The sequence below is a fragment of the Varroa destructor genome, unplaced genomic scaffold (genome assembly GCF_002443255.2).
Source record: "Varroa destructor unplaced genomic scaffold, Vdes_3.0 BEIS01000001.1, whole genome shotgun sequence".
Classification (NCBI taxonomy): domain Eukaryota; kingdom Metazoa; phylum Arthropoda; class Arachnida; order Mesostigmata; family Varroidae; genus Varroa; species Varroa destructor.
The window spans coordinates 64326818-64351165 of record NW_019211454.1 but is presented as its reverse complement, the minus strand read 5'-3'; the positions used below and the strand labels follow the sequence as shown (position 1 = coordinate 64351165).

The 24348-nt window shown below is 43.6% G+C and overlaps 4 long non-coding RNA genes across 5 annotated transcripts in view; 3 read left to right on the top strand and 1 right to left on the bottom strand.

Moving 5' to 3' along the window:
- LOC147758970 (uncharacterized) overlaps nt 1–6414 on the top strand; it is a 9237-nt gene extending 2823 nt beyond the window's left edge. Inside the window, exons 3-4 of the long non-coding RNA XR_015326064.1 lie at nt 412–585; nt 1153–6414. This is a non-coding gene — a long non-coding RNA (uncharacterized LOC147758970). The remainder of the gene's footprint in view (nt 1–411; nt 586–1152) is intronic.
- The window catches only part of LOC147758969 (uncharacterized), a 26311-nt gene extending 5631 nt beyond the window's left edge, over nt 1–20680 (bottom strand). The window contains exon 1 of the long non-coding RNA XR_015326060.1: nt 20343–20680. This is a non-coding gene — a long non-coding RNA (uncharacterized LOC147758969). The remainder of the gene's footprint in view (nt 1–20342) is intronic.
- On the top strand, nt 6572–16453 carry LOC111251921 (uncharacterized). Of its 2 annotated transcripts, none has more exons than XR_015326056.1 (3): nt 6572–8926; nt 9867–14910; nt 15374–16453. It is a non-coding gene; the product is annotated as an uncharacterized LOC111251921 (long non-coding RNA). The 2 variants fall into 2 exon arrangements; XR_002674023.2 differs by lacking the exon at nt 15374–16453 and adding an exon at nt 9459–9563 and having other exon boundaries at nt 6583–8926; nt 9867–10210.
- The window catches only part of LOC147758968 (uncharacterized), an 18201-nt gene continuing 10605 nt past the window's right edge, over nt 16753–24348 (top strand). The window contains exon 1 of the long non-coding RNA XR_015326058.1: nt 16753–17789. This is a non-coding gene — a long non-coding RNA (uncharacterized LOC147758968). The remainder of the gene's footprint in view (nt 17790–24348) is intronic.

Below are 24348 nucleotides of genomic sequence, written 5' to 3'. Positions count from 1 at the left end.
AAAAAACTTACTCTATAATGTAACGACTCTATGATCTAGCGCAAGCTCAGCTTTACTTATTCACACATGCTTAAAATTATTACATTGTAGAACTATAAGAACGTACAACCAAACGATTAGGCCAACAACACAACTGCTTATATTCGTTTTATATTTCTATTTAGAATGTAAATAAGGACAAATTAGAATAAAAGCAATTTCTTTCTTTGTAGATTAAGGTTGACAGACCTCTAACCAAATGTGTCAAATAAAATTAATGACGTAACGTATGAGAGCCATTACCTCTAGATGAGGTGGCTTATCTATGCATAATACAGAATTTAAAGCGATCGAAAAAAGAAACACATCAGATATTATTCTCAACTCTGAACTAACTTACTTTAAATTAACCTAGTTTTTCTCTTGCTACAGCTCGACTAACCAGCTGTTCCAGGATGCCAGTAGCCATGTTAACTATTTTCACACGAGAATATATTCGTCTTACGGGCGGGCTCAGTTTCGGCACACAGTCGTCATCTACAGTGCGCGAGATCTGTTTTTAGAACTTGGAAAATCCGATCGCCTAAATCTTCATAAGCACCAAAAGTAAGCTATCACTGTTCCTATCTTCTATAGTTGTCTTTGAGAGATTACCAGATATAGTAATGAACGGTACGGCGAAGTCACAGCAGTGATAGTACTGGCGGATCGCAGCGGAGACGTGGGCGTATCCCTGCTATGTCTGTCGTGTGACGTATTAAATTTGACTATATACGAAAAGGTAAGTATAATACTGTGGTGGTCCAAGGTTGATGACGTTTTGCTGAGTCGCCTTCTGCAGACTGTTGGGAGTCTATAGTTGACTGACTGCGGTATCGCAGCAGTCGACATATGGTCGTTCTGTTGACTTTTCGACTCGTAACGCGTGTTACGAGCGCGTTTGTTTGCCCAGTCAATTACTCTGAGACACGAAGACGTGGTGCAACGACAAAATCAATGAAGGTGATGGGAGGTAAACAAAATCTACTCTTGGCAGCAGTGGAAAAACGGCCGGCCACTCACCGGATGGGGCAGACACATTAATTGTCGATTATTTGAAGATAAAAGGCACACACATATATATATATATGAAAGACGTAACTGCATAGTACACGTTGTGTTTTCTCCGCACAGGAGAAACCCTGGAGCAAGACAGTTACAAGGAAGAAGGCAAAGAATACAGAAAAACAAACGCAGGCCTATCTACAGTATTTATGCTGACTCACGAAGAACGGCGATTACAACAGTTACTCTATGAATGAGTGATAATATCGAACTCGTGTCTGGTCAAAACGAGCAGAAATTAGATCTATTGTGCTCCGAAATACAATGGAATGGCCTCATAGTGCCTTAGACCCGTTTTTAGGTATGCGGCAAACTTTCATGATGTGTTTAAAAGCTTGGTGAAAATAAAGAGGTTGAGTGCTTGATATGAAAAGAAAAATGATCTGACAGTACAAAAAGCGGCGCTTGTCTGCAGAACTACCTAAGCAAAATGGAAATGTGATCAGGATCTTAGTAAAAAATTAATTCGAGGAAATTACCCGATCGTTTCGTGGGTCGGACGTTGCGTATCAGTATAAGTGTGGAAATGACTAAAACAAGACAAGACAGTCGTGTTCTCGGTGACTCACCGGTACTATTTTAGGCGGTAGTGTAATGTAAAAAGGGAACGAGTAGATTCTATAGACACGAATACATACGCACCTGTTTACTGCTATTTAAATCAAGTCTGAAATTTTACCAACGTAGCGCGATAATGACCATTAAGGTTCGAAAGAACTAGCACACATTTATAGTATGTTACCACTTTGCATAAAGACGCAAATGAAGAACTACGTAGATAAACATGTGCAATACTTAGTGTGGGGTTTACCTAGAAACAGCAACAAGACCCACCTGAAATGCAGCTTAACTAGAGACTTCAATATCTTTAAAGTTATCAAGTTAGCGCCATGAGAAACAAGTTCTCTGCTATAGCAGGGAAGAATCACGTACTTGCAAATGAGAAGCCTGATCTTGGAGATCAACTTAAACAAATGTCTACTTTCTTCGGAGCAAAAGATTGATAAGCTAGAAGCAACACACGAACACATAGACTATACGGGTTTCTTTGTGATATTCGACTTTTGCAAGGATGTTCCAGTTTTAAAGATGTGCTTTATTGACCTGCAACATTTCGGTCTATTGTTTATGGCGTGTTACAATAGAAATGTTGGTGCCTTGTCTCTGTGAAATTTACAAGACCGAGATTTTTTATCAGCTGATAGGATGTTGATAACAGGTTCACTCGTCATAAACAGCTTTCTATATTCTGTACAGGCTAAGTAATACAGACTTCTTTTTTCCTATGAGCGAAATGCGGATTTTCGTGAGAAGAGCCGCTTAGCACACAATTTTCTCATTGTCGTCAACAATTAAATCGAACTAGAAGTTACGCATTATCAACGCATAACGCAGATAGAGAAAGAGATAAAATATTCATAAAAAAAAAACTAACAAATTGCAATAGCTAATCGGAATGCTGTGTTAATAAGTAAACATGGTCCTTTTGTTGGGTACATATAGGCATGGTGACCTGCCCTGTCATCACCCGAGTGTCACCCAAGAGGAGACTTCTGGCGGGTAGCTGAGTAGCTGTGCCGAGCCTATTAAGCACACCATTTCTTAAACGGAATGCAGTCCATCCGGTTAGGATCTTGATGCGTCATCTATATCGCTTTGATATCTACTTCTTTATCTACTCATTGCTCAGTGATCTCTACTGCTGCCATTGTAGTAAATTATTTACAGTGGGCTAAGGCGTTTGGCACGCACGATTCATTATGATCATCAGAAAAAACAGAAGAAGCAGTAATGCTACGAACTGTCATCTTTGGACGGTCTTTTCTTTCTTTGCTGTACTATGATTTGCTTTTTCGTTCAAGTTCAATTCAGACCGCTGAAGTTAATCGCTCTCGGCAGTTACGATAACAGACAAGCTTAGCTCCAGGCGTACAGATATACATAGGCATCGAGGCGCGATATGGGCAAATGTATTTACGTGTATAAATAACAATGCAGTTTCCTTCACTTTTCCTATCATTGGAGACAGCGAAACCGTTGTTTTGTGCTTGTCCATGATGAAAACAGCGAAGTCGACAAAGATAGGCCGCCGGCCATTCAGTCTATCATAACGATAATAAAATATATTTAGAGAAGGGTAATTATAATTATGTTAATAATAATAGATATTAAGTTTTGCAATGACGATAAATGTCACGCGAAGGTGAAGAAGCAACGATTGGCACGAACAGAAACGATGAAAAGAGCGGCATGACACCGGGCCTGTAAAACAACAGGCCAATAGAAACAATAAGCGGTACCATCAGAACTACAAACCTCTCGACCTGAAAATGTCATGCTATAGATAGGTCGTGAACTAGTAGAGATACCGCAGCACCTTCGCTTCGAACCACATATTGCCTTCCAGTGAGAATAGGTTCCACCAGCAGAGAGATCGACATAGAGCCGGTAGTGAATCGAGTATAAGACAAACACTGGCCGCAGCGATATGAACGCTTACACGCAGAAATATAAGCGCACACGCGTAGATACACGGAACGAAAGCGAAACAGTCCGAGGTATCAATATTTTTTATGGCTCAATGATCACCAGCGTCTTCTTCACGACTGGCAGGGCAACACGGCACAAACGATTTGATTCTAGGTACATAATACTTGTAGCGTTGGTACCACTTTCAAACAACGACGCCTTTCGAACAGCCCTTTGACAACGATGACCACCATATGACGGTAATGATAATACCAAAAAAAAAAAAAAATAGCGCCAAAAAACAGGATGGTCGATTTGAACGATGAGATAGTAGTACATAAATAGGTAGCTGTGACGGAAAGGTGTGAGTCGCGCGATAAGCTGCTGGCAGTACTGATGGCTCTCTTTAGCCTGTGTTTGTTTGACTAGTCGAGTCAGTTAGTAGGGCTAAACTCGGAAAAAGCTTTATTCGATGGTCAGCCAGCGTTCATCCGCTCCTTGGATCCTCCTTGGAGCCAAAGCTCGATGGCCCATTCTACTATGCTGATGAGTATCATTTCATCCTGGTGTTGCTTCGTAGAGATGAAAAGGTCAAGAAGAGGGAAGATAGCCCAAAGACGGTGATAGAATAGAGATGAAACCTTTCAAACGGCCGTGAACGTTTCAGCGTCGCCATTGAAGGGACGGCTTGTTTTCTGCATATGTACCTGAGTGCCAAGAAGAGTCTGCCGCTGATTTCGCATCAGCTCGAAAACGCCGGCGAGCAAATGTTTGCCGCAAAGTCCACAGTCCGTTCACTACCCATCGTCTGTGTATCGGCAACCTTTTTTTTCTGTGCCTCGTTTCTGTCTCTAGCAAGGCAATTCTGTATGTGAATAGCCCAACGAACGACTCTGTTCCAAATCCTATAATGGCTGGCCGGCCGAGCGCGCGTCCGCTATGAACGAAAGCCTTGGATCTGGTGGCATAGCACCGGCATCACACTCTTTCTATTTCGCACGCTTCCTTTCGTTCTGTCTTTCGCTGAAGGAAAAACGTTACAACAACGACGATCGTCGCGAGAATGAGTAGAAAAGGCAATAGTAACGGATTGGTAGCTCTGCATCTCAGTGAGCCCCTATTAGATCGTTGCACTTACGCTACAGTGCTTACTGTCTTTCTATCTACCATAGTTGGCGGATGATGATCCACGACCCGTCAACAGTTCTTGAACTTGCCGCTTCGGGAACAAGCTCACAGTAAGATTAGTAATATGGGAAAGGAGAGCACACAATATGGATAGTGCTGCTGGCGCAGCAGCGGCCGCGGTACTCCAATACAAGTGAGGTACTTTGTTGGGCACTTTTTGCAGTATCCATAACGCTACCACCTCACTACCATTACTGCAGCTACAACAACAAAAAAAACAGTAACGCTAACAGTAACAACAGAATGCTGAAGTACGCGCACGTCACATTCACAGCATTCATTGCCCCGTCTAACACCGTCGACTTCGGCCAGCTTCGTTTCATTGCTTCACTGCCGATATTTTGGTGTCAGTCCGGCTGCATGCGGTGATGGTGCAATGGTAGTGGCTTCGACATCGTGGTGGACCTGTCTGCCTGTTTGCCGTCGTTCTCTTCCTGCCCAGGGTGGCCCCACGGGCAGCCAAACGGGGCTTCGTAATGCAGCGATGCATTCAAATAGGATAGATAGAAGAGCAGTGGTCGTAGCCGTGAAGTAATGGAACGACGAAAAGAGCCATGGCTGCTGTCGCTGGATTTGGTCCTCCGGTTCGCGAAGTAGAGGAAATCGTCAGCAACAGGTCTTCGCGCACCGTCCTGATGGCGCACGGCGGTACGAAGTGAGTGACTACCTCTGTGGGGCTATGGCGGTCTGGCGGGGTAAGGCCGCTGGATCCGCCATCACTGGCATCGTTATTACACGATGCCCTCTTTGTCTCTCACTATAGGTCTGTGTTTGGCCTTTTTCGCCCTTCTCACGATATGTAGCTGTTGAGGCATTCACTTTAGTTGCTGCCGTTGATGTCGCTGTTACGCACCGTTGTTCTATCGGTTGTTGGTAGGGGGGTGACGGACGGGGATGAGAGTTGGTCTAACGGACAACAACGGATTTGCGGATCACTAAACGAATGAATGAATGAACAGGGACAATAGGCGCATGCTCCCACATTCGAATGAAATATACGTATATTTCGAAGTAGAGTAGAACTGTAAAAAACATAACGCCGTTCTGATCGAAGAAAGTTGTTGTGACATATCTGGCTGGCAATGATAAGGTAAGTACCTCCACTTAGTCCTGGAGAACTTCTTAAATCATTTCTATAATTTTATATGTATTCTGTCTTCTCCAAACAACATAATAGATTAAGCAACTCTGCACGTTGAGATAGCCACACTAACTCGAAATAATCAGGAAAGCATTAGCAAACAATCGCCCGAACTTGCACTTTATGTTATAATTGAGGTATTTTTGTGCGTTACTGAAAAAAGTTTTCAGGAAAGAAAAAATGTTTGACTTAGCTATGGCAATAAACATAAATTTTTATGTAATTCATGTTTTGTAATGTTATGATTTCCAAATAATGATTATGTGTCTATGGATTATACCATAGATAATTGACTTTATTTATTTACACAGTTTTATGTATAACTGTAGCTACCAAAAATAGCGGCCTTTTGCCTATTTAGCGCATCTAAAGTCAAGTGCTGATGAAAGTCGTTATTGTTTGTCCACTTGTATTTGACCCCGCGTCACCCCGTTATCCATTTGACTCATGGATAACGGGGTGACGCTGAGCTACCACGAACGGTTGCTAGATATCAGCTTTCCCGGAAATATCAACGTCCCATCAAGAATTATCACAACACTGTTTATATATATATATATATATATATATATATATATATATATAAACAGAAACAGAGTGGCTTTAGATTAGTTCTTTCATTTTTTTCAATATGATCATCAGTGTGCCTTAGATGCTTGGCAGTGGAACCCGGTGAAGTCGATCACGGTTTTTTGACCTCGTCGTTATTCAGTACGATTTCCTGATAAATATTTTGCTCATTGACATCGTAAATGCCCGTGCTGCCAATCCGTGTTAGCGTATCGTATTTGTCCTCTTACTATTTGCTTGAGAGTCGTTCTTCACTTCGTTCGCTTGGGCCATTTGTGGATCACTCTTACTCTCGTAATAAACATAGACGGAAATTACGTGCGAAATGTTTGAAGACTACTTCGATCGTTTCCACACCATGCTATGTACCGCATGACGGACAAAATTGTTACAGGACATGATACGAACATCGATTGTGACGCTGTTCAGAAATCCCAAGGGGGGATACGTTTGGCACGCCGTTGTTCGACTTCACTGGGAAGTGCGGTCGCTGCGAACCAAGCGGCAGTGACCAGCTTAGGAAACAAATAGCACAAAAGGACAGCGGCTTAAAAAAGAACGAGTTACGGTCGAACGAGAGAGACTGGCTCAAGCAAAGGAAATTTGATGACGATGACACCATTAAGGGATTTTTAGCCGTGACGAGCCAGTTGACGTCACGAACAATCAGCAAAGTGACCAGCATTATTTTGTTTTCGAAATTTGTACGAATTTGCAAATTAGAGTATTCTTAACATCATGACCTTCGTCATAACGCGACCCAACGATCGAGCAGGCAGCGATGGGATAAGAAGGCAGACTTAGGTGAGATACAAGCTTTAGATGACGGTGGCTTTCGATCCAAAGGAAAACAAAATTTATTTGTGATGGAAAACTTTTCCGCGTTAAATCTAGCCCAGAAGCATGCGAGCAACCTGGTGGAAACAAAAAATGGGCTTTGATAGATCGTCGGCGGAACGAGTTGGATTCAGCGGGCGAATCTACATACTTGCTATTCAAATCGATATTAGATTTGTGTCACAGTGTCAATGCCTCTGCAGGAATATTTTGGACGGGTTAGCTTATCGACTAGAAAACGTTCGTATTTTCTCTGGATAAACTAGCTAAATGATGTCGTCATCGATTGAGTGTATGATCGCTTAGGCGTGACATCTATATTTTTATGTGATTCCCGACATTTAAGAACTTCCCATAATTATTCAGGTACTGTTTGTAAAACTTTCAGATGATTGGATAACTTTCAAAATCCTAGTTACTACATATTGTTCGCAGATCGGTTTGGCCTCCTATTCAACTTTATCAAACGATTTGAATATTTATAGCAGTGTAGAATATTCGTTACGTATTGACTCCAAGCTCCATATTCTGGACGGTCACAGAAATGTGCGTGTACTTATGAATTTTCACTACGTCTACTTATCTGAATGTTTGACCGACTGGGTACCCGGGAGATTTAAAAAGATGCTTGTATTCAAAAAATGCAGTGTCAGTATTCTGTTTCAATGCCATAAGGACGTGAATTTCTAAGTTCCTTGCGCGCATACACAAAACTCTATACAGGGTTAAATAATGATTCCTTCGAAAGTTCCGCCCTGAGAGTGCCGCTTGAGCTGTCGTCGATTCTGTGTAGGTGATCTGGTAATAACGATGCGCTGCATCAGTTGTTTCCGTTGACATGTCCTGTTCAGCATGGGTTGACAGGGTCTGTAAGAGAGCTGCAGTCACAGCTGAAACCATCGCTGTCGAGGGACGTCTGTGCGGTAGACGATTACGGCGACGTGCGTAAGTTCGTGTTTGGGCTGTTTGTTAGCGGACCTCACTGCAATTGTAGTAGAAGCAGAATGCTAGCGTTAACGGAGTCGCTTACTGCTACGACGGACCAAATGCGGGACGAACGAATCGCACAGGGAGATCTTTGACCCAGCACAATGGAATTGCATGGGGACAATTTCACCAAGCAAAAATACGTTCTGACGGACCGAGACGTAAACGCCAGCTTCGATTGTGAACCTGCTTTAACGGTAGCGGCAACAGTTAGCGCGGTTGGATGTCATCAAAGGTGCTGCTTTTTTGTCAGCGTAAGGCTTGCCTTTCAACATCGTCGTTGAGTGCCTTTTGTCATGGAATGATGCCAAAAGAATCGCCTCTATGAGGAGAAAAAGCTAATCTACTGGACAGATAGTCGTTTTTACTAGCAGTCAACTGTAATTTTAAATTGCAGAACGTGTTGATAAGTGCGTACCAGTACTTAGACGTAACTAAATGTTCTAGAGTCCTAAGAACACAATTATATTAGTCAATATCTCGAATATTTTTCCATAAACATATACTATTAGAATTACTGTTAGTAAGTACTGTTTACACAAATTACGTGAACTTATATATATGTATATATACGGAAGGAAGATACCGTGAATCCCATAAAGGAGATTTTCTGGAACTACAATAAATCGTAACCTGCGCTCATCTTTTGACGTGAGTATTATGCAATTCTTCCATCTTCTGTATGTGCACAAAGTATATCTTGGCAGACATCCCTAGACTACACTAGGAATAATTACGAAGCAGGACAATAACTACAAATTTTTGGATCAAGCTTAGGTTCTCTACGTAAACATCGGTGTTTTGGCTAATATCTCAGCGAAGCCAATGATGATAATCACCCGCTGTGCACCTGTGACGATAAAGCTAAATACAATTTGTTTTTATTAAATATTATTGAATATAAATACACAAAATTTTACGTTTCTAGCGATGAAAGTTATGCGGGTTCGTATTAATGCCGGTTCGAAAGTGCCGGTTCGAAAGTGATCAAGATTGCGATGCGTTTTGCCTCCCTTGTGGGGCAAATTCATAACAAATACTGAATTAGTTGCTAAAATGAACACTTAACTGTGTTTGTTAATTCCATTAGATAATCGATTTTTCCAACTGAAAACATTTTTATTGGAAACAAAAAAAAAAAAGCTAAATTATCGTACTATTGCTATTTCCAATTGTTACAAAGCCAAAGTCGACCCAATGAAACGCACATTTGCTTCGACTGAGTGCAAAACACAGGAGATTTCGCAGGGGTCACGATACCCCACAGTCGAGATAAAGACCGGCCAAGGTATGAGTTGGTTATCGTAGCATGCAACATAGTAGCGAAATGATTATATTCATAGCTATCGGAAGTCGTTCTTTGCGACGGTGTTAATAACATCAGAGATTCAGTTTATACTGTTATCGCTGACATATGCTGAAAAGTAAAATATATACAGCGTGGGTCGGAGGGAACGGGCTGTAGACCTCCGATCCAGACGGACGATGCAATCCATTTCTCACTTACATCCGTCTATGCGGCCGACGCAATCAGTCAAATCCGACTCAGCCAAATCTCAATCCTAGCTTTTTCCCTGTTTGTTTCTCTTAGGCCGCCGGTATAAGCAGCAGTGATAACACCAAGCAGGACAGATAACATCGTGTTCCCGGAAGCTTTTCCTATTAGCTTATTATGCCAGCGCACTTCAATTGACGCCATCTGAAAAATGAGTGCGCTCATGAACGTTCTACATGAGGCCTACCAGGTCCCATCGAGTTCCACGAATAGAGGAATCGCTAGCTTCGCCCGATCCCCGAGCCTCGGCCGCGATCGGTAAACCCGCGATCAACTCGTGCGCCGTCAACAGTTCGGTTCGCTTAATAAATGACAGTACGTGAAGTTGCACCTAGGACTAGAGGATTAGGTGGCGATTCCTATTGTTCCAAACGCTGTTACCAACACGACTTCTTATTGCTTAAGCTGTCGATGCCATTCCCGATACGGCCGGCAGTTGCGTTCTAATTATCGTCTACCACAATCGAATCATTGTTGGTGTTTTTCTTAGTATGAATAGTACATGTATTTACGGTGTTAGGTCGTTGTTAAATTCGACCTATATACATTTTAGTCGCTGTCAATGCACTCCGCTTCTTTATCTCTATCGACAGGTGGTGAGGTCAATCGTGGTATCATTCTAACAACAGTTACCTTTGTTAGTGTAGAATAAGAACACTACTATTCATTTACTAATCTTTTGGTTACCATCGACAGTATATGCCTTTGCCAAGTAGTTGCTTGCTTCGTCGGTGCGAGGTTTGCCACCTCCCGTTAGTGGTACGCGTCGTTGCTTGCGAAAATTACAAATTATCAAGAACATTATATATATTAGATTGAAAGTTGTGTGTCTCGTATATTTACTGACTAAGAGCTATACAGTCCATTCGACGTGGTCTAGAGCGTGAATCGCAAAAAAAAATTGTAGGATCAGGTAGCCGAATGCAGAATTAGTGTGCATCCTGTGTACTCTAGATCGAACCCCATTATTGGTTATGTACTCTGTATCGTACATTGATAATAGCATTGCATCAATGGACTTGTGCACGCCCATCGCAATAGAGAATAAATAAGGTAAGCTTATAATCATTTGTTTAGACAGAAGATTTATGGCAAACGGCTCGTTAGCCTCAAAGTGAATTTTCCACTCTGATCAAAAATGAGCCACATCATGCCGTCTGAGTTTCCGACCAGAAGGTTAACGCTAAAAGCATATTTCAGATACAGAATTTGCTTCTCTTGTTCAGTACTTTAGTCGTTAGCGAAAACACATTAGATCATCTTCACCGTAACAATTTTTAAATGCAAAAATAGCGGCATTATTTCTGCTCAGTGCGTACACAGCTAGTCCCTTGTCTGTAGGGATTTTCCTCGAAACGAAACGTCGACATTTTTCTTATTGCGTAATACACCGGTACGTTAGTATTTGTCTACGTGTCAGATCGGCCGCTGTTATCACTGAGGCTGCGGCGAGCCGGTGGCACAAGACATGAACCGTTGTGAAGATGCTGTTTGATTGGTGTATCTCGATAGCAGCAGAAGCTCTGTCAGCCCCCGCTCGCCAACAAAGTTACTTCCTCCGGAACTACACATGTACATCGAATTATCGGGAGAAAGACAGAAGGAGAATGGCATTGATTATGTGCATTATGTGTACTTCGGATGGTTTTCATCCTCGCTGCGGACTTGGCTACGGCTTCTTCGCCGTAGCCGATGAGCAACATAAATCAGATGGAAACAACGCACACAAAAAGCGAAATTCCGATGAAGATATTTCGTGAAGCGACTACAGTTGTTGTGGTAACGGCGTCAGTACCAGAGCTTCCCGCAGATACGAATCGAAATGGCCGCCGTCGCGAAAAAAAGGTGGCGTTTTGCGACGACGACGACGACGACTTCGAAAAGCGCGGTACCGGTGACTCTTTAAGTCGTTGGCTTGAACAGCCGGATCAACCTCTACACGATGCGTAAGCACCGTTTTCCCGTTGGATTTTGCCCCAGCGTAGCAACTGGAAATAAGGGGGAACGAACAGCAGCAGTAGCAGCGGCGACGGCAACCATCCAAAACCACGTGCTTCTACCATTATTCGCGACATGGAACGAAATAGAAAGAGAAGACGAGGGAAACACGTTGCGGAAAGCTGCCAGCTGGCTGCGTTTCTATGCCCTCCACGATTGCCCGGATGCTTGACTAGCTCTGTTCACTGCTTAACTGTCGTCTGACTATAATGCCATTTTGACTCTACGGATAGACGTGGCTGATAATGGTGACGTTGTGTGAAAGTGTTTGCTGTTAGTGATCGCTATGCCCCTCGTAGACGCTGCTGAGCTAGAGGGTCGTCGTTGTCTATCTCCACCGGTATTTCACTCAGTGCTTACGCAGGCATTGGCGGACGTCTTATGGAGTTAGCGGGCGATCGGACGGGTTGGCGATTCTGCAATCGGATTCTATAAGAAAAGCGTTTTGCTGCCATCTCTACAAACGCTGCTGTTACCAAGTCCGCTCCTAGCACAGAAAATGCGTATTTTTTCTCTCTTTTTCTCTCGCCAGCCCTTCCGCTAAGTACAAAGAAAAAGTAGAGGATGAAGCGGCATAGAATCTGCTGGAAACATTCGTTGCTTCGTTTTACAGTAGGAAACAGGCGAAAACATTCGAACTACGTGTTGTATCATAGCAAAGCTTACGTCCGGGTTGTTGTAGCGAGTACAGAGGTACTGCATGCTAGTAGCATCCTAGCATAGCATAGGAATTGAAATATTTGATATGTTTACAACTACACAGCGAATGTTGTAAAGAAAAATGCTCTGTCTTCTAGAATAATCTATATCATATTGTATATGATAATACATGGCACACACGCATACATATTGATATGATACAGTATTTAAGCCACCGTACGCGGATCATAAGTGAGCCTTCGCCGGCTATTCGGCCTGCTTCGTGGCCGCACAGGCACGAACTGCACGCACGGACGCGCACTTTCGTCCGACCCTCTAGACGCAGTCAATTTTATTTTATTCGGCTATTTTCTATGACTTCCAATAGATCTTCCATAGATATCTAGGAAGTACTATATGAGGCGCCCCTCTCATTGTTATCAACAACTTTGCCGATTATATGACAACTAGGAAGTCGGTGTTTGTCAAGACGCACGACGAAGCTCGAGCTTTCAAAGAATCTATCTACCGTCGAGCTCAGTGACGGAAGCCACATGCTGATGTGAGGAAGCTCGAAAAGAAAGCAATCCCTATTGGTTTACATGTAATCCATATATAATCTAGGCCTCTCCAGTACGAGTAATAGTTCGTCATCTGTTACTGTTTGGTCATCATTCGAACGAAAAGTGCCCAGTAGACTGCTTGGCTTTGTTACAGTTCTCCGAGGATCTATTATCTGTCGATTGTACGGGTTTCCGATGGCGTTCGGAAGCGGAGAACCGATAGACTTCGTAATGACTTCAGTCAAACGGACACTACCGGAAAACCTCATGAGGAACTTCCGTCGTCATCTTCTCGCTATCGTTACGCTATCCAAACATCTGACCCAACGGGAGACTACTCGATCTACTATCATAATCAGCTATCATAAGGCCGATCATAGGTCGAAAATCAACGCTCGGTTTTACCCGTAGCCGAAATTAACGTTCTGTTTCTATTTCGCTTTTCTTTGGCTGGACTGAGTCCAGTCAACGTGCGTCTTGAGCTCACCAGATAGATAGGGCACAGCGGAGTCGCGTATTCGATCTCTTCGGCTAACTATGGTGTTCCTAAAGTGGTTTGTGTTTTAGGTAGCACTGGGCTATGACCAGATCAACTAGCCAAGACAGACAAAACCAGCAACAAGTTTCGTCAGCAATCGGACTCCACTCCCGTTTCTGCTAACCCAGTTTGGGAGTGAAGGAAGACAACCTGCTACCTCACCGTCACCGCCTTCGTAGCGGTTACGGTGGCCATATGTTGAACAAATTCAAACACCGTATCGTTGAGTATTAAATACACTTCTCGCACAAATTCTAGCTGACGCCAGAGCTAGTGCAAGAAGAATAAGCGGAGTCATTCGTTAGTTAATCTAGTCTGTAGCTTGTATCTTCTATTGCTGCCGCCGTTGCTGCTGCTGCTGCTGCTGCTACTGATGATGCTGTTGTTGACGGTTGGCCGGCATTTGAACGGACGGCACCTGAAGCAACCACCGTTAACATCTAACTACAGGTACGCGGTTTCGCCTTCGCCATTATTTGTTTCGACTAGCCGCGAGAACTGCTGGATGACTGGGCGCTAAGCTCTGGACGCTGTTCTTTGTATTGGTGTTGCTTCTGCGGGCGACTGGCGACGTGTAGCGCAGTGAATTCGTGCTGTTGTTCATGGGCATCATGATGCTGTTGCTGTTCTTCGAGCGTCCGGAGTGAAGAGCTGCTGTGGGCGAAGCGACAAGCGGCCGTCGACGAGCGTGTGGACGACCGATCGTCCTATGATAGGGCTTACTAATGAACGCTGCCAACGGTGAAGTCTGATGTCCTGCCCACTTGCTACTGCTTGTAGCTGAACCTACATCTACACCACCCCATCATTATAAGACCTATACTATATAAAGCTAGGAGTTAGTAAAAATAGTTGAGTTATTCTGAGTAGCAACAAAAAGCGCTTGTCACAGACGATCGAAACCAAACCATTATCCCTTACGCTACTGAGCGAGATGGAGCTGGTTGTCATTATGAGAAGGGCAAGCAACGGGTTACATAAGCCAACAACAACACCATTAACCGCTGCAACACTACAATCACTATGGCGCATATATATACAGATGGACCGATCGGACGACCAAATAGAGAGAAGTTACGCGACTCCGTGTTGGAGCTATGATGCTGGCCACAATGGAGCGGGTAGACGAAATATTCGCGTGGGTGATTGATGCATGTGGGATAAAGAGCAGTAGTCGTTTGGAAGGCTGGCAGCAGGACGCTGCAGAAACTCGATGTCAGTCTTGCCCGTATTGTTGCTCCTACTGATCATACTGCTAATGACTGATTCGGATATTTCTCCCTTATCGCCGCTGCTGCTAGCTCAGGGCCAAGTACGGAACGCACATGGAAGAATCATTAAGGTAAGAGAAAAAAGTAAGTGGAACCGTAACATCGGGAAACTTTTGCTGCCGCAATTATAAAGCGATTTCGAGAATTATGGCCACTGTTGCCGTCGTGGTGCACAGGTAGCGGGTGTACGAACATCAAAGACTGTAGGATCGTCACCTTTAATTTATCATCACTGCATTGTTCTCAGACACCAAAACACACGTTGATTAATTGAATATTGGAAGCTGTCATCTAATTTAACTAGTCAGTAGAAATTCCTAAATTGACAATATTTGGTCTCTCCTATTCTCAGACGCGCATACACAGTATGTTTACGCTTGCAACCAACTATCTGCTCGTTTTTTTCTGCCAAATCTAAGATTTCTTGAAAGCAATTTAGAGGAACATTGTCGATAGGTGGGCGAGTGAGGCTTCTGAAACTTCGTTGTTGGCTGGGGTAAACAATATTCCATTACCCCTATCCTTGTATTGCAGAAGTGTGCTGCCACTGTTATTCAATGCGCATATTCGATACATGATAACAAAAACGAGCTATAAAATGCTAGCCAAACTACTCGTTCTGCGGATATGGCTTTCGGCTATTATTACATTGAAGAGTGCTTACTTTGATGACCAAGCGAAAATCATCTACGAAACAATGTTTGCGCTATTCGAATGGAACAAGGGATTTTCTGTACCAGCTTCGGCCTATTGAAGTAATTTAACTCACTCAAAAATACACTGTACAGGACAAGTAGATCCGACCTTAAACCTAAACAGTTAGTAAATATATAATACTTTAAAATTCTACATCGAAAGACAGAACTTGAGGTTGGTGAAATTGAACGAAGATCTCAGCTGGGATATCGTTCATATGCTATGATTAGGTACTAACGATGTCGTCGACAGGAACATTAGATTTAATCTTTAGGCAACCCACTGCTATAGTCAACAGAGCCCCTAAAAAATGAGGTCGTCGTAACCTCGCAAGTGAGAATGAGGTTGAAAGAACGTTGCACTCCAACCCGGCATGGTTGGATTTTTTCAAATGGAATTGTTCACGAATTATATTCAGAACTATCGGAAAGCAGACATAGTGTACACAGTACAGCGACATCACGTGGAAATGCACACATACGCGCACAAGCAGACCGACTGAAGCATGTCAGAACTTAAAAACAATCTTCACTGCACGCCGGTTCGAACCCTTCAGCGGCGCAAGATGAGCCTGAATCCTGTTGATATGAGCTCCTGGTTACTGTCTCGATTCGTCCTGTAACGGTATGCAGTAGGACGCTGACAACCCTCAATAAAAGCGCGCAACCCCTCAGGGAGTCTTCAGCGAGCGCCCGTTGAGGTGTCGGATTTCTTCACAATGTCCTCACCTTCAATCCGCCGACTATTTTGTAACAGCGACGTTATCAGCGCTTCAAGATCCAGTCGGCTTCAAAACCATATAACGTCTATACCCACTAGTTTTTCCTTCTGTTGCTGCTTGCATAATACACGCCTATTAGACATGTGTGTTAGGTCAGAGTCTGTTTGTTTATTTTAAATACATCTTTCCTTCGAAAAGTCTGTCGTGAATTTTTTTGTTTAGACAATTATAAAATTGGCATGTTTTTAATTAGGTACCGAGTTTTTTTCCTGGATATGAAAACTGCAATCTGTAAACTAGCAACTAATAGAAAAAGGTCGGTTTATCATATTTTGAATCAGATTAAACAAACAACCTAAAAATCGGTTATCGAAAAGTATGACACCGAAAAAACAGCCGCAGGAAATGAAGACTAATCATATTAAAGCTAAAAGAGATCACAATTACGAAATTGTGATATTATTTCTTCCTGATGTATGACTCTTTAATACATATATGTAAATGTCTACTAAAAGTTTTATCTTCCGAACTAATGATGATTCTGTCAAATGATTTATGAATATGGGTGACTGTGCTGATCGCTCAAGTTCGGAAACGGTTGTTCTTCTAATCTATTGCGACTATGCCGATCACCGTTGCCATCTTTAAGCTACTATATCAGTTCAAATAATTGGCATAAATTAGCCACAGTCTTTTCAGGTATTTAGTCCACTTGCTACTTTACATTCGCTGGCCAGCTTGGCGGACGCCTTTCGGGGCTCCGCTCCTTGTCTTCAAGCAGAGGCATTATCATCGCTGCACCAGCGACGTCTCTGTTAAGTGATTTCTGATGTTTGTCCCTCTTCCTGCGTTTGTCTAACGTTATCGTTTTGTTAGATTTGCGCATGCAAACTTGCCCCAGAATCCATGAATTCGATCTTCTCTATTGGTCCGCCACGTATCGATTGCTCCCCTGTATCACCGTCGCCATTACAGCCGCTACTTCGACCACAACTATAGCTTCTATCGCCGGTCGTCTGGGTGACCATTTGCCCCCTTAGCAACCGTTGTAGCAGCTGCCGATGGCGTCCGTTCTCACGTGGCCATTACTTTCTCAGCATCAGTCTCATAAACACTGCGAACTCCACAAACTTCCAGCAGAAGCTGCGACCACAGCCGCCAAAAACATATTTGTCAAACAAGCAAAGGGGTACGCAGACAGACACTGCGACGCTTCTGACTTGCGCTGGTAGTTTGGCTGGATGGCCAGCTACTCTAATAGCCCGCGCGCTATTTGACAGTATTATTATTCAACGACAACAGTGGCAACATCGCCGGCAATGGCGGCGGCATCTTCAAGGTCTTTACGCTCGACGGACCGCGAGTAGTTGTTGGCAACAACACACAACAGGCAGCAGCAATGGCTTCGTACTCACTGATGGCGTCTCTCGTGTTTAGTTGCGTAATATTGCGAGACGAGATGGAAGAACTAGCGTAGACCGCATCGAAGTAAGCGTCAACAACAACGACGAGAACACAACTGCAACAGCTATGGTAAGTGCGACCACAGAAATATAAAATAGGAAATTATACCCGCCATAAGGGAAAGGTGGTCAGCCATCTATCTATCTCTGGGACGCCAAACTCTGAATAGAGCTTTGGCAAACGGACGCAGCAGCAGCAGCAGCAGCATGGGGCTAGCAAACTCAACCATCTGGGTTTATAGTATCGAAAATCAAATACCGAATTTTCAATACTGCAAGCGGACTCGTTCAAAATATCCTATTTTATTATTAATGCTCTCTCAAGTGTTTGTAAAGCTACATGGATTGGTTGTTGGAGTTAGTGATAACTTCATAGTATCCAATTATCAAACATTGTCTTTAGAGGTGACTTGAAGCGAGGCTTGACTAAGAACAATCAAGTTGGCAACGATAACGACTATAGCCAAGATACTGATGATAAAGGAAAATTGGTAAGTTTTCATTTAGAGTGCTGCGGATACACAAAATGCATGATACGCGTGGTTCACAAGATGAGACGACGAACCTGCTATCGACCGAAGCCTATTCAGATATAGATTTGTTTCCATACGGCATTGTACCACATACTCCATAATTACACTTGCGAGATAACTGTGAGCTGCTCTGCATTGAAGTGATAGCAAACCTAATAAAACAGAATGAAAGTTCGCAATTATTCTTCACGAATACTGTAGATCAACTCTAAAAATTATTAACCGGCGGTAAAATAAGGCAGAGAGACTATATCGATGAGTCTCGTTACCAGTCAGTTTGACAGCTGCGTTGTCGATGGTATTGTCCGTTTGTGAAGTCTATTTGAAGTCTACGTACGCCCACTCAACCTCATCTGTTCTGAGAAAACGAATCGACATGTGTGTTTTTTGGGGCACGCTCGTTGACTCTGATATCGAATCGTATCGAGATAAATTGGTCTGGCCGGGTCAACTCAAACAAGCTACCAAGGTGGCAGGTCCAAGGAGAGTTCCATTTAATAGATGAAGTATGCTCGCTCACAGGCCACCGGATTGAGTTACTAACTTGCGCTAAGAACCTGCGAAACAATTAAAAGAGCATATATCTGCGTATGCTTCAGAATTAACCGCAGCACGAAACAATCGATCGCTCATCACGCTGTAAGAACGTCTCTAAAAAATCTCTACCGAAGAATATGGCATTCAGTAGTACGAGAAGCTAGTACGAAACAATGTCAAAGTACGGAAACAATAAAAACGCTGGTTCGTTATTTCAAAGAAGAAATGTTAAATCTATGCCGTTAATTTTCATCGATTTCCCCCTGTACTGGCAAGCGAAAATGGAAAAGTTGTCTATCCGGCGAGCGTGCAGAGGTTCATATAACTTGTTCTGCTGTTATTTCTCACTTAAAGACATAAACGTCATAGATCGGTCTTCTTCATTTCAAATCACAAAACGGTTCAGGCGGATCCAGACGTGTCTATGTCAAAGTTCGTGAATACGTACACTTTACGTACGTAAACTTCCAAATGCTCTTTACTGTCGCTGTTCTGTCCCTAAACGTATTTGCGTCCACAAATGATCGCCTTCTTTTCGGACATTCGAGCCAATTCATTTTGCGCTGCCCTACCCCTGTAGCTTTAGATTATTAAAAGGATGTAAGAGTTGTTCTCTATGGTTACCTGAATGATTTTTTTGTAGTTCTAAATTATTCCTCTAACGTGGTGTAGTGATGGGTATGGACGAGCTCTGATCTGTTTCGCATTGCTGACGATAGTCACACATCAAGCTGCTTCAGGTAGCCCGATCACAGGACGGCTGCCTCAAGTAACTCTACATCAGCAGATGTGAGTCATTCTGTAGTGGCCTTTCCGATAGTGCTACACTTACCTTTGAACGCCAATGTGATGTCGTGCCGACGGCAATCGATTACCAAACGGTGTCATAAATATCAGTTTACGGCTACTTGTGCCTCCGTGTACGTCTGTGCGTACGCGTTTGGGGGTGTATATGCGTGTGGGTGTATAGTTTTCGGCAGTGGTATCTGGCGGTTATAATCATCACTGCGCCGAAATCGTAGTGGCCGAATGTTTTCTAGTTACCAGTACTATCGTTATTATTTTTTTTTTTGGACTGAAAAAGTAGCGTTTGTCCATTGACTAACTCCCGTGTCCGTTGCTGGAGACACTGTGTAGCCAACGAGACCGAAGACACGCGCCACTCTTCAACGAAAAAAATCAGCGTCATTGTTAATATCAGGTAGTATGAATTAAGCAGCTTAACTCTATCGATCTGGAAAACCGTTTGCCTATTCGAAAGCTCTTTGAGCTTCCCCAGCGCAAGGCACCGGAACGGAGAAGCGCAGGTTTTAATTTCTAGCGTTGCTGTTACACAAGCTCATCTCGTCAGCGTTGGCATCGTGCGCAGGGTAGCACCTTAGCTGAATCTTCCAGCTAGACAATACTAGCTAATGTCGTCTGCCTTCATTAGAAAGCGGCGCTGGCCACGAGCGCAATCGTTGCCATCTGTACAACTTTGGGTTGGAGTAACAGCAGCAAGATGGATTGTATGGAAAGCGTCTAGGGTGTTTTTTAGCGGAACTGTTACTCACGCGAAGCAGCTGCTGGCAACACCTGCTGCATTTCGGAGAGCGGCGCGAAGCCTCAAGGAAATGCAATGGAAAAATGAGACAATTCATTGTTAAATAGCGACCACCGCCATTCACCGGACAGACGCAACTCACGGCACTCCTAATACGCGACACAGTAAAGCTCACACTCGTATAGGGACGTATACTTCTGCTTGCACGCTTACGCACTGATGCAGCGACGCGCTGCGGCGCGATGGCGCTTCAAGGTTAGCACCATCGCTAAAGTCAAGGTCAGCGTCGTCGAAAACATCAGCAGTCGCCGGAAGGTAAGAACTGGATACTGCTGTTCCCTGCTGATGGCTGCTCTGCAACGCTAACTCTATCGACAGCAGCGGTAGCAGGGTAGTAGAAAGAAAAACATTCAAAGGAGGAAAGGGATCGACGGATGATGGCTATTGTAGCAGCAGCGGCAAATTGCGACGCGCAAGGGATCCTCCCTAAGACCGCAATGCGGGCCAGAGGACTAGCGTGGGCAGCAGCGTTGGTTGCTGCTTCTGCTGCTGCGTCGCGGACGCTGTTAAACGACTGTTGCTAGACGATACTAATTCTGGGTAGGTACGCACCGTAAGGGAGCGAGCGGCCAAGAGTCGAGCGCCGCCATGCAACGGCGATGTAACACGCGCAGTCAACCCGCTACTAGATTGAGATTGTACCTGGTGTCGTCATTTGCTCCGTTCATCTGCGGACGGTCAAGCGAGCGGTGCTGCGACGACGCTCACAGACAGAAGCGGCCCCGTAATTTCCGCTCCCTGGAAAAAGATAGCTGCACCTGAGGACGGCGTCGCCTTCTTCCCGTACCGAAACACCACAACAAAAAGAAACAGCGGTCTACAATGTAGGTGTCTTGATGATGGAGAAATGAGCGGAGCGACGGGTCGGGAAGGCTGAACGACGAAAGAAAATGACGAAGGAGAAAACGCCAAAACACACTTCAGCACACGAGCGAAAAAAAAAGACGGGAAGATAGATGAAGGAGAAATGCAAAAGGCGAATGACGGAACGATCAAGCGATGATAACGGCGGCGGCGGCGGCGGCACTACCGACACTAGATTGAGTAACTTCGGTCTTCAGTCCCCGGTTCGCGATTTGCGACGCACTCGTCTGAAAAGTTTTACGAAAGAGTTAGACAAAGACGACAACGAAATCAAAGCAGGAAAGACATTGACTGGAGTCTACAGCAACAACAGTAACAGAAATGCCTGGCTGGCTGGCTGGCTGACTGACTGGCCGGCCAACCGCCCTGGGTGTTCAAGAAAGCCCCAGGGCCACGCAAGTCACGAAAGAGCCCATGCTGAGGGCAAAAAAGGAAAGAAGAAGCAAGACCAGCAAACATGAGAGATAAAGAACTCTCGTGAATCTTGCGCAATATTAACTGGATGATGTCATTGCAACCGTCATCAAATGAGCGGACTCCTTATGGGTATGCCCCCGTTCTTGCAGAGTGGCTTGCATTACGCAAAGCGAAAAATAAAAAAATGGGGGCAAAATTACACGGGCGCCGCTTTACATGAGAACGAACAACTTAAACGAGCTTTCATTTAGTATACTATGGTAGCTTTAGATATATGAAAGGAAATTTCGTTTACCATGGCTATCCATCATCATTATTTCCTTACCTGAATGTTTGTTGTTTATCCTAAGACTCTTCAGCACAAATTCCGGTGTGACAGATTTAACACCATCTGTATGGACTATGTTTCGTCACTACGAACGTAGTAATTCTATTAAGATTATTGAGAAAATGAATCTAACATGCTATCGACTGCGAATTGCGATGAAAAGTGTTTAATTTAAAACTATAAAGTAGCATATAAGCTTGCTCACATAGTATAATGCAAACTTTTTAAGGTAACGCTAAGTTACCTAGACATTACAGCAATTATTTTTCTAAAACAAACTTTATTCCAATAAATTGTGCCATTTGCATGGTCTTGGAAAGGCAACTTCTTTTTGGCCTCCTTCTAGGGAGTTGATAAATTAGAGACAAATAAAATGTTACAATATATCTTACAGCATATATTACAATATAATACTATCTTGTTATATCTAGTTCGGAGATATTAATAGTTTAAATGATATGACTTTTTAATTTGACTATAATAAGATGTAGAAAAGATCAGATGAATTGAGCTGGTACAAAATCTAATTGACGGAGCTTTTTTTATCCATGCTACAAAGTAGTTCAGAGGAAAAGGGTGTGATGTTAACGAGAGAGGAGATACTAATTGTTATTTTGGAAAAGAATGGGCATTAATTTAAAATAATTGTACATTACAAAATGAAAAACACAAACAGTGCTGTTAATTATCGCATTTCGGCTCTGTATATGCTTTAATTGACTTTGTTGTCTTTGACGGCCTAAGTGTAGAGGCAGATATTTCTGGTAATCCATTCTAGATCTGCCTATGACAGTTACTGTTTGGCAGCGCGAGTCATACGAATTTAGGTGCGCTACACTCAACATCTTTTAGCGAGCCATACATATGATACACTGTTGAGTTAAAACAATATTAGAGGTCAGCCAGTTTGCAGACGGAACCGCACCCGCCTGCTTGTTTGCCATTAGTGAGCCAATTTAAGTTTGCTCGTGTTTTATTTTCTAGAAAACGTTGCGGCTCGTTTCTGGCGATCAGATCATAAATCAACGCCACATTCGCGAGTATCCTAGTTCTGAGCTATCTGTCATAGCATATCTGAACGAAGTTATGCAGGACTATTTTTAAGGATCATCTGAAGCCGGAAACGCCCGTAATGAAACCTCTGAGGGACCTGAGTATTTCAAGAGGGCACAAACTGTTTGTCGTTAACGGCCGTCAGAAGGGAACCCTAACACATTCAAGGGTAAGGCATGTTTGCCTCAGCGCATCCGTGCAATACGACGGGGCACGTTAAGGTTCCTCATTACGGTAATGCACCGACTGACACCCTGGTGCTTAAAAACTCAATGCTGCTTGTATGGCCTTAAGTTATGCTTATACCAAATACGAGATTTTTCCTCTAGCGAAAGGTTCTGCAAGATTTAAGAAGAAAATATTTTCTGAGATCCAAGAAGCTAAAAAAACGAGATCGAAGCCAAGATATATTCCCAAAGACTATTTTAAAGAGGGGCAATTCAATCCGGTAAGGATTACTTCGACTAAAGTAACTGGGATTTGGATGATAGAGGCGTGTGCAAAACCAACGTCTCGATGCTAGGGCCCAATAGAATATATTCATAAAGTAGCTCATTATTCCCATTTGGTGCAAGGAAGTAAGGCCGACATTAGAATGGACGAAGCCATCCGAACTCATTCGTTGTATCTGACATATTTTAACAGACTTTGTTGTACCACAACAAATACAGTCCCTCGCCATAATGACTAAAGTTTCTAACCGACCATTTGCTAGTTTACCACATTACACAATCGATAGCTGCAGCCGCAGCAGAAACAGACTGTCGTTGCGATGAGCACATGTGGTGCATTTAGGCCAAATGTTTGCCCGGCAAAGTCAGCAAAATCATCGCTATAGTGTGCCATCGAGGCGACCAGGTTATGCCTGAGGTCACCAAGTTATGCGTACGCGTGACCGTCTACTTGGCACTGGCATCTACATCATCCGAGTCGTCTGTAGTACGCATGCCCCACGGTAAAGTCCCAGCAACAGAACTGCCGCTAAGACGGTAACGAAAGACGCAGTGTCGTCGATCCAAAGGAGAAGAACTGGGGACAAACGATCTCAGGGAAGGCGTGAACCGTTACGATGCCCCACCGCTGCCAACAATAGTCAGCGACCAAACAAAGACCAATTACAGTCAGAAGGACCAACGCAGCAATACATCTTCCAGAAGGGCTTGGTTTCATTTGCTGATTCGTTTTTTCTCAATGCTGGATACTGTTATCGGAGATGTTAGATGCAACAAAAGGCCGTGTTCGACGGCCACGCTGCGGTGATCCCGTTCATGTAACTGTACATACATTAGTTTAT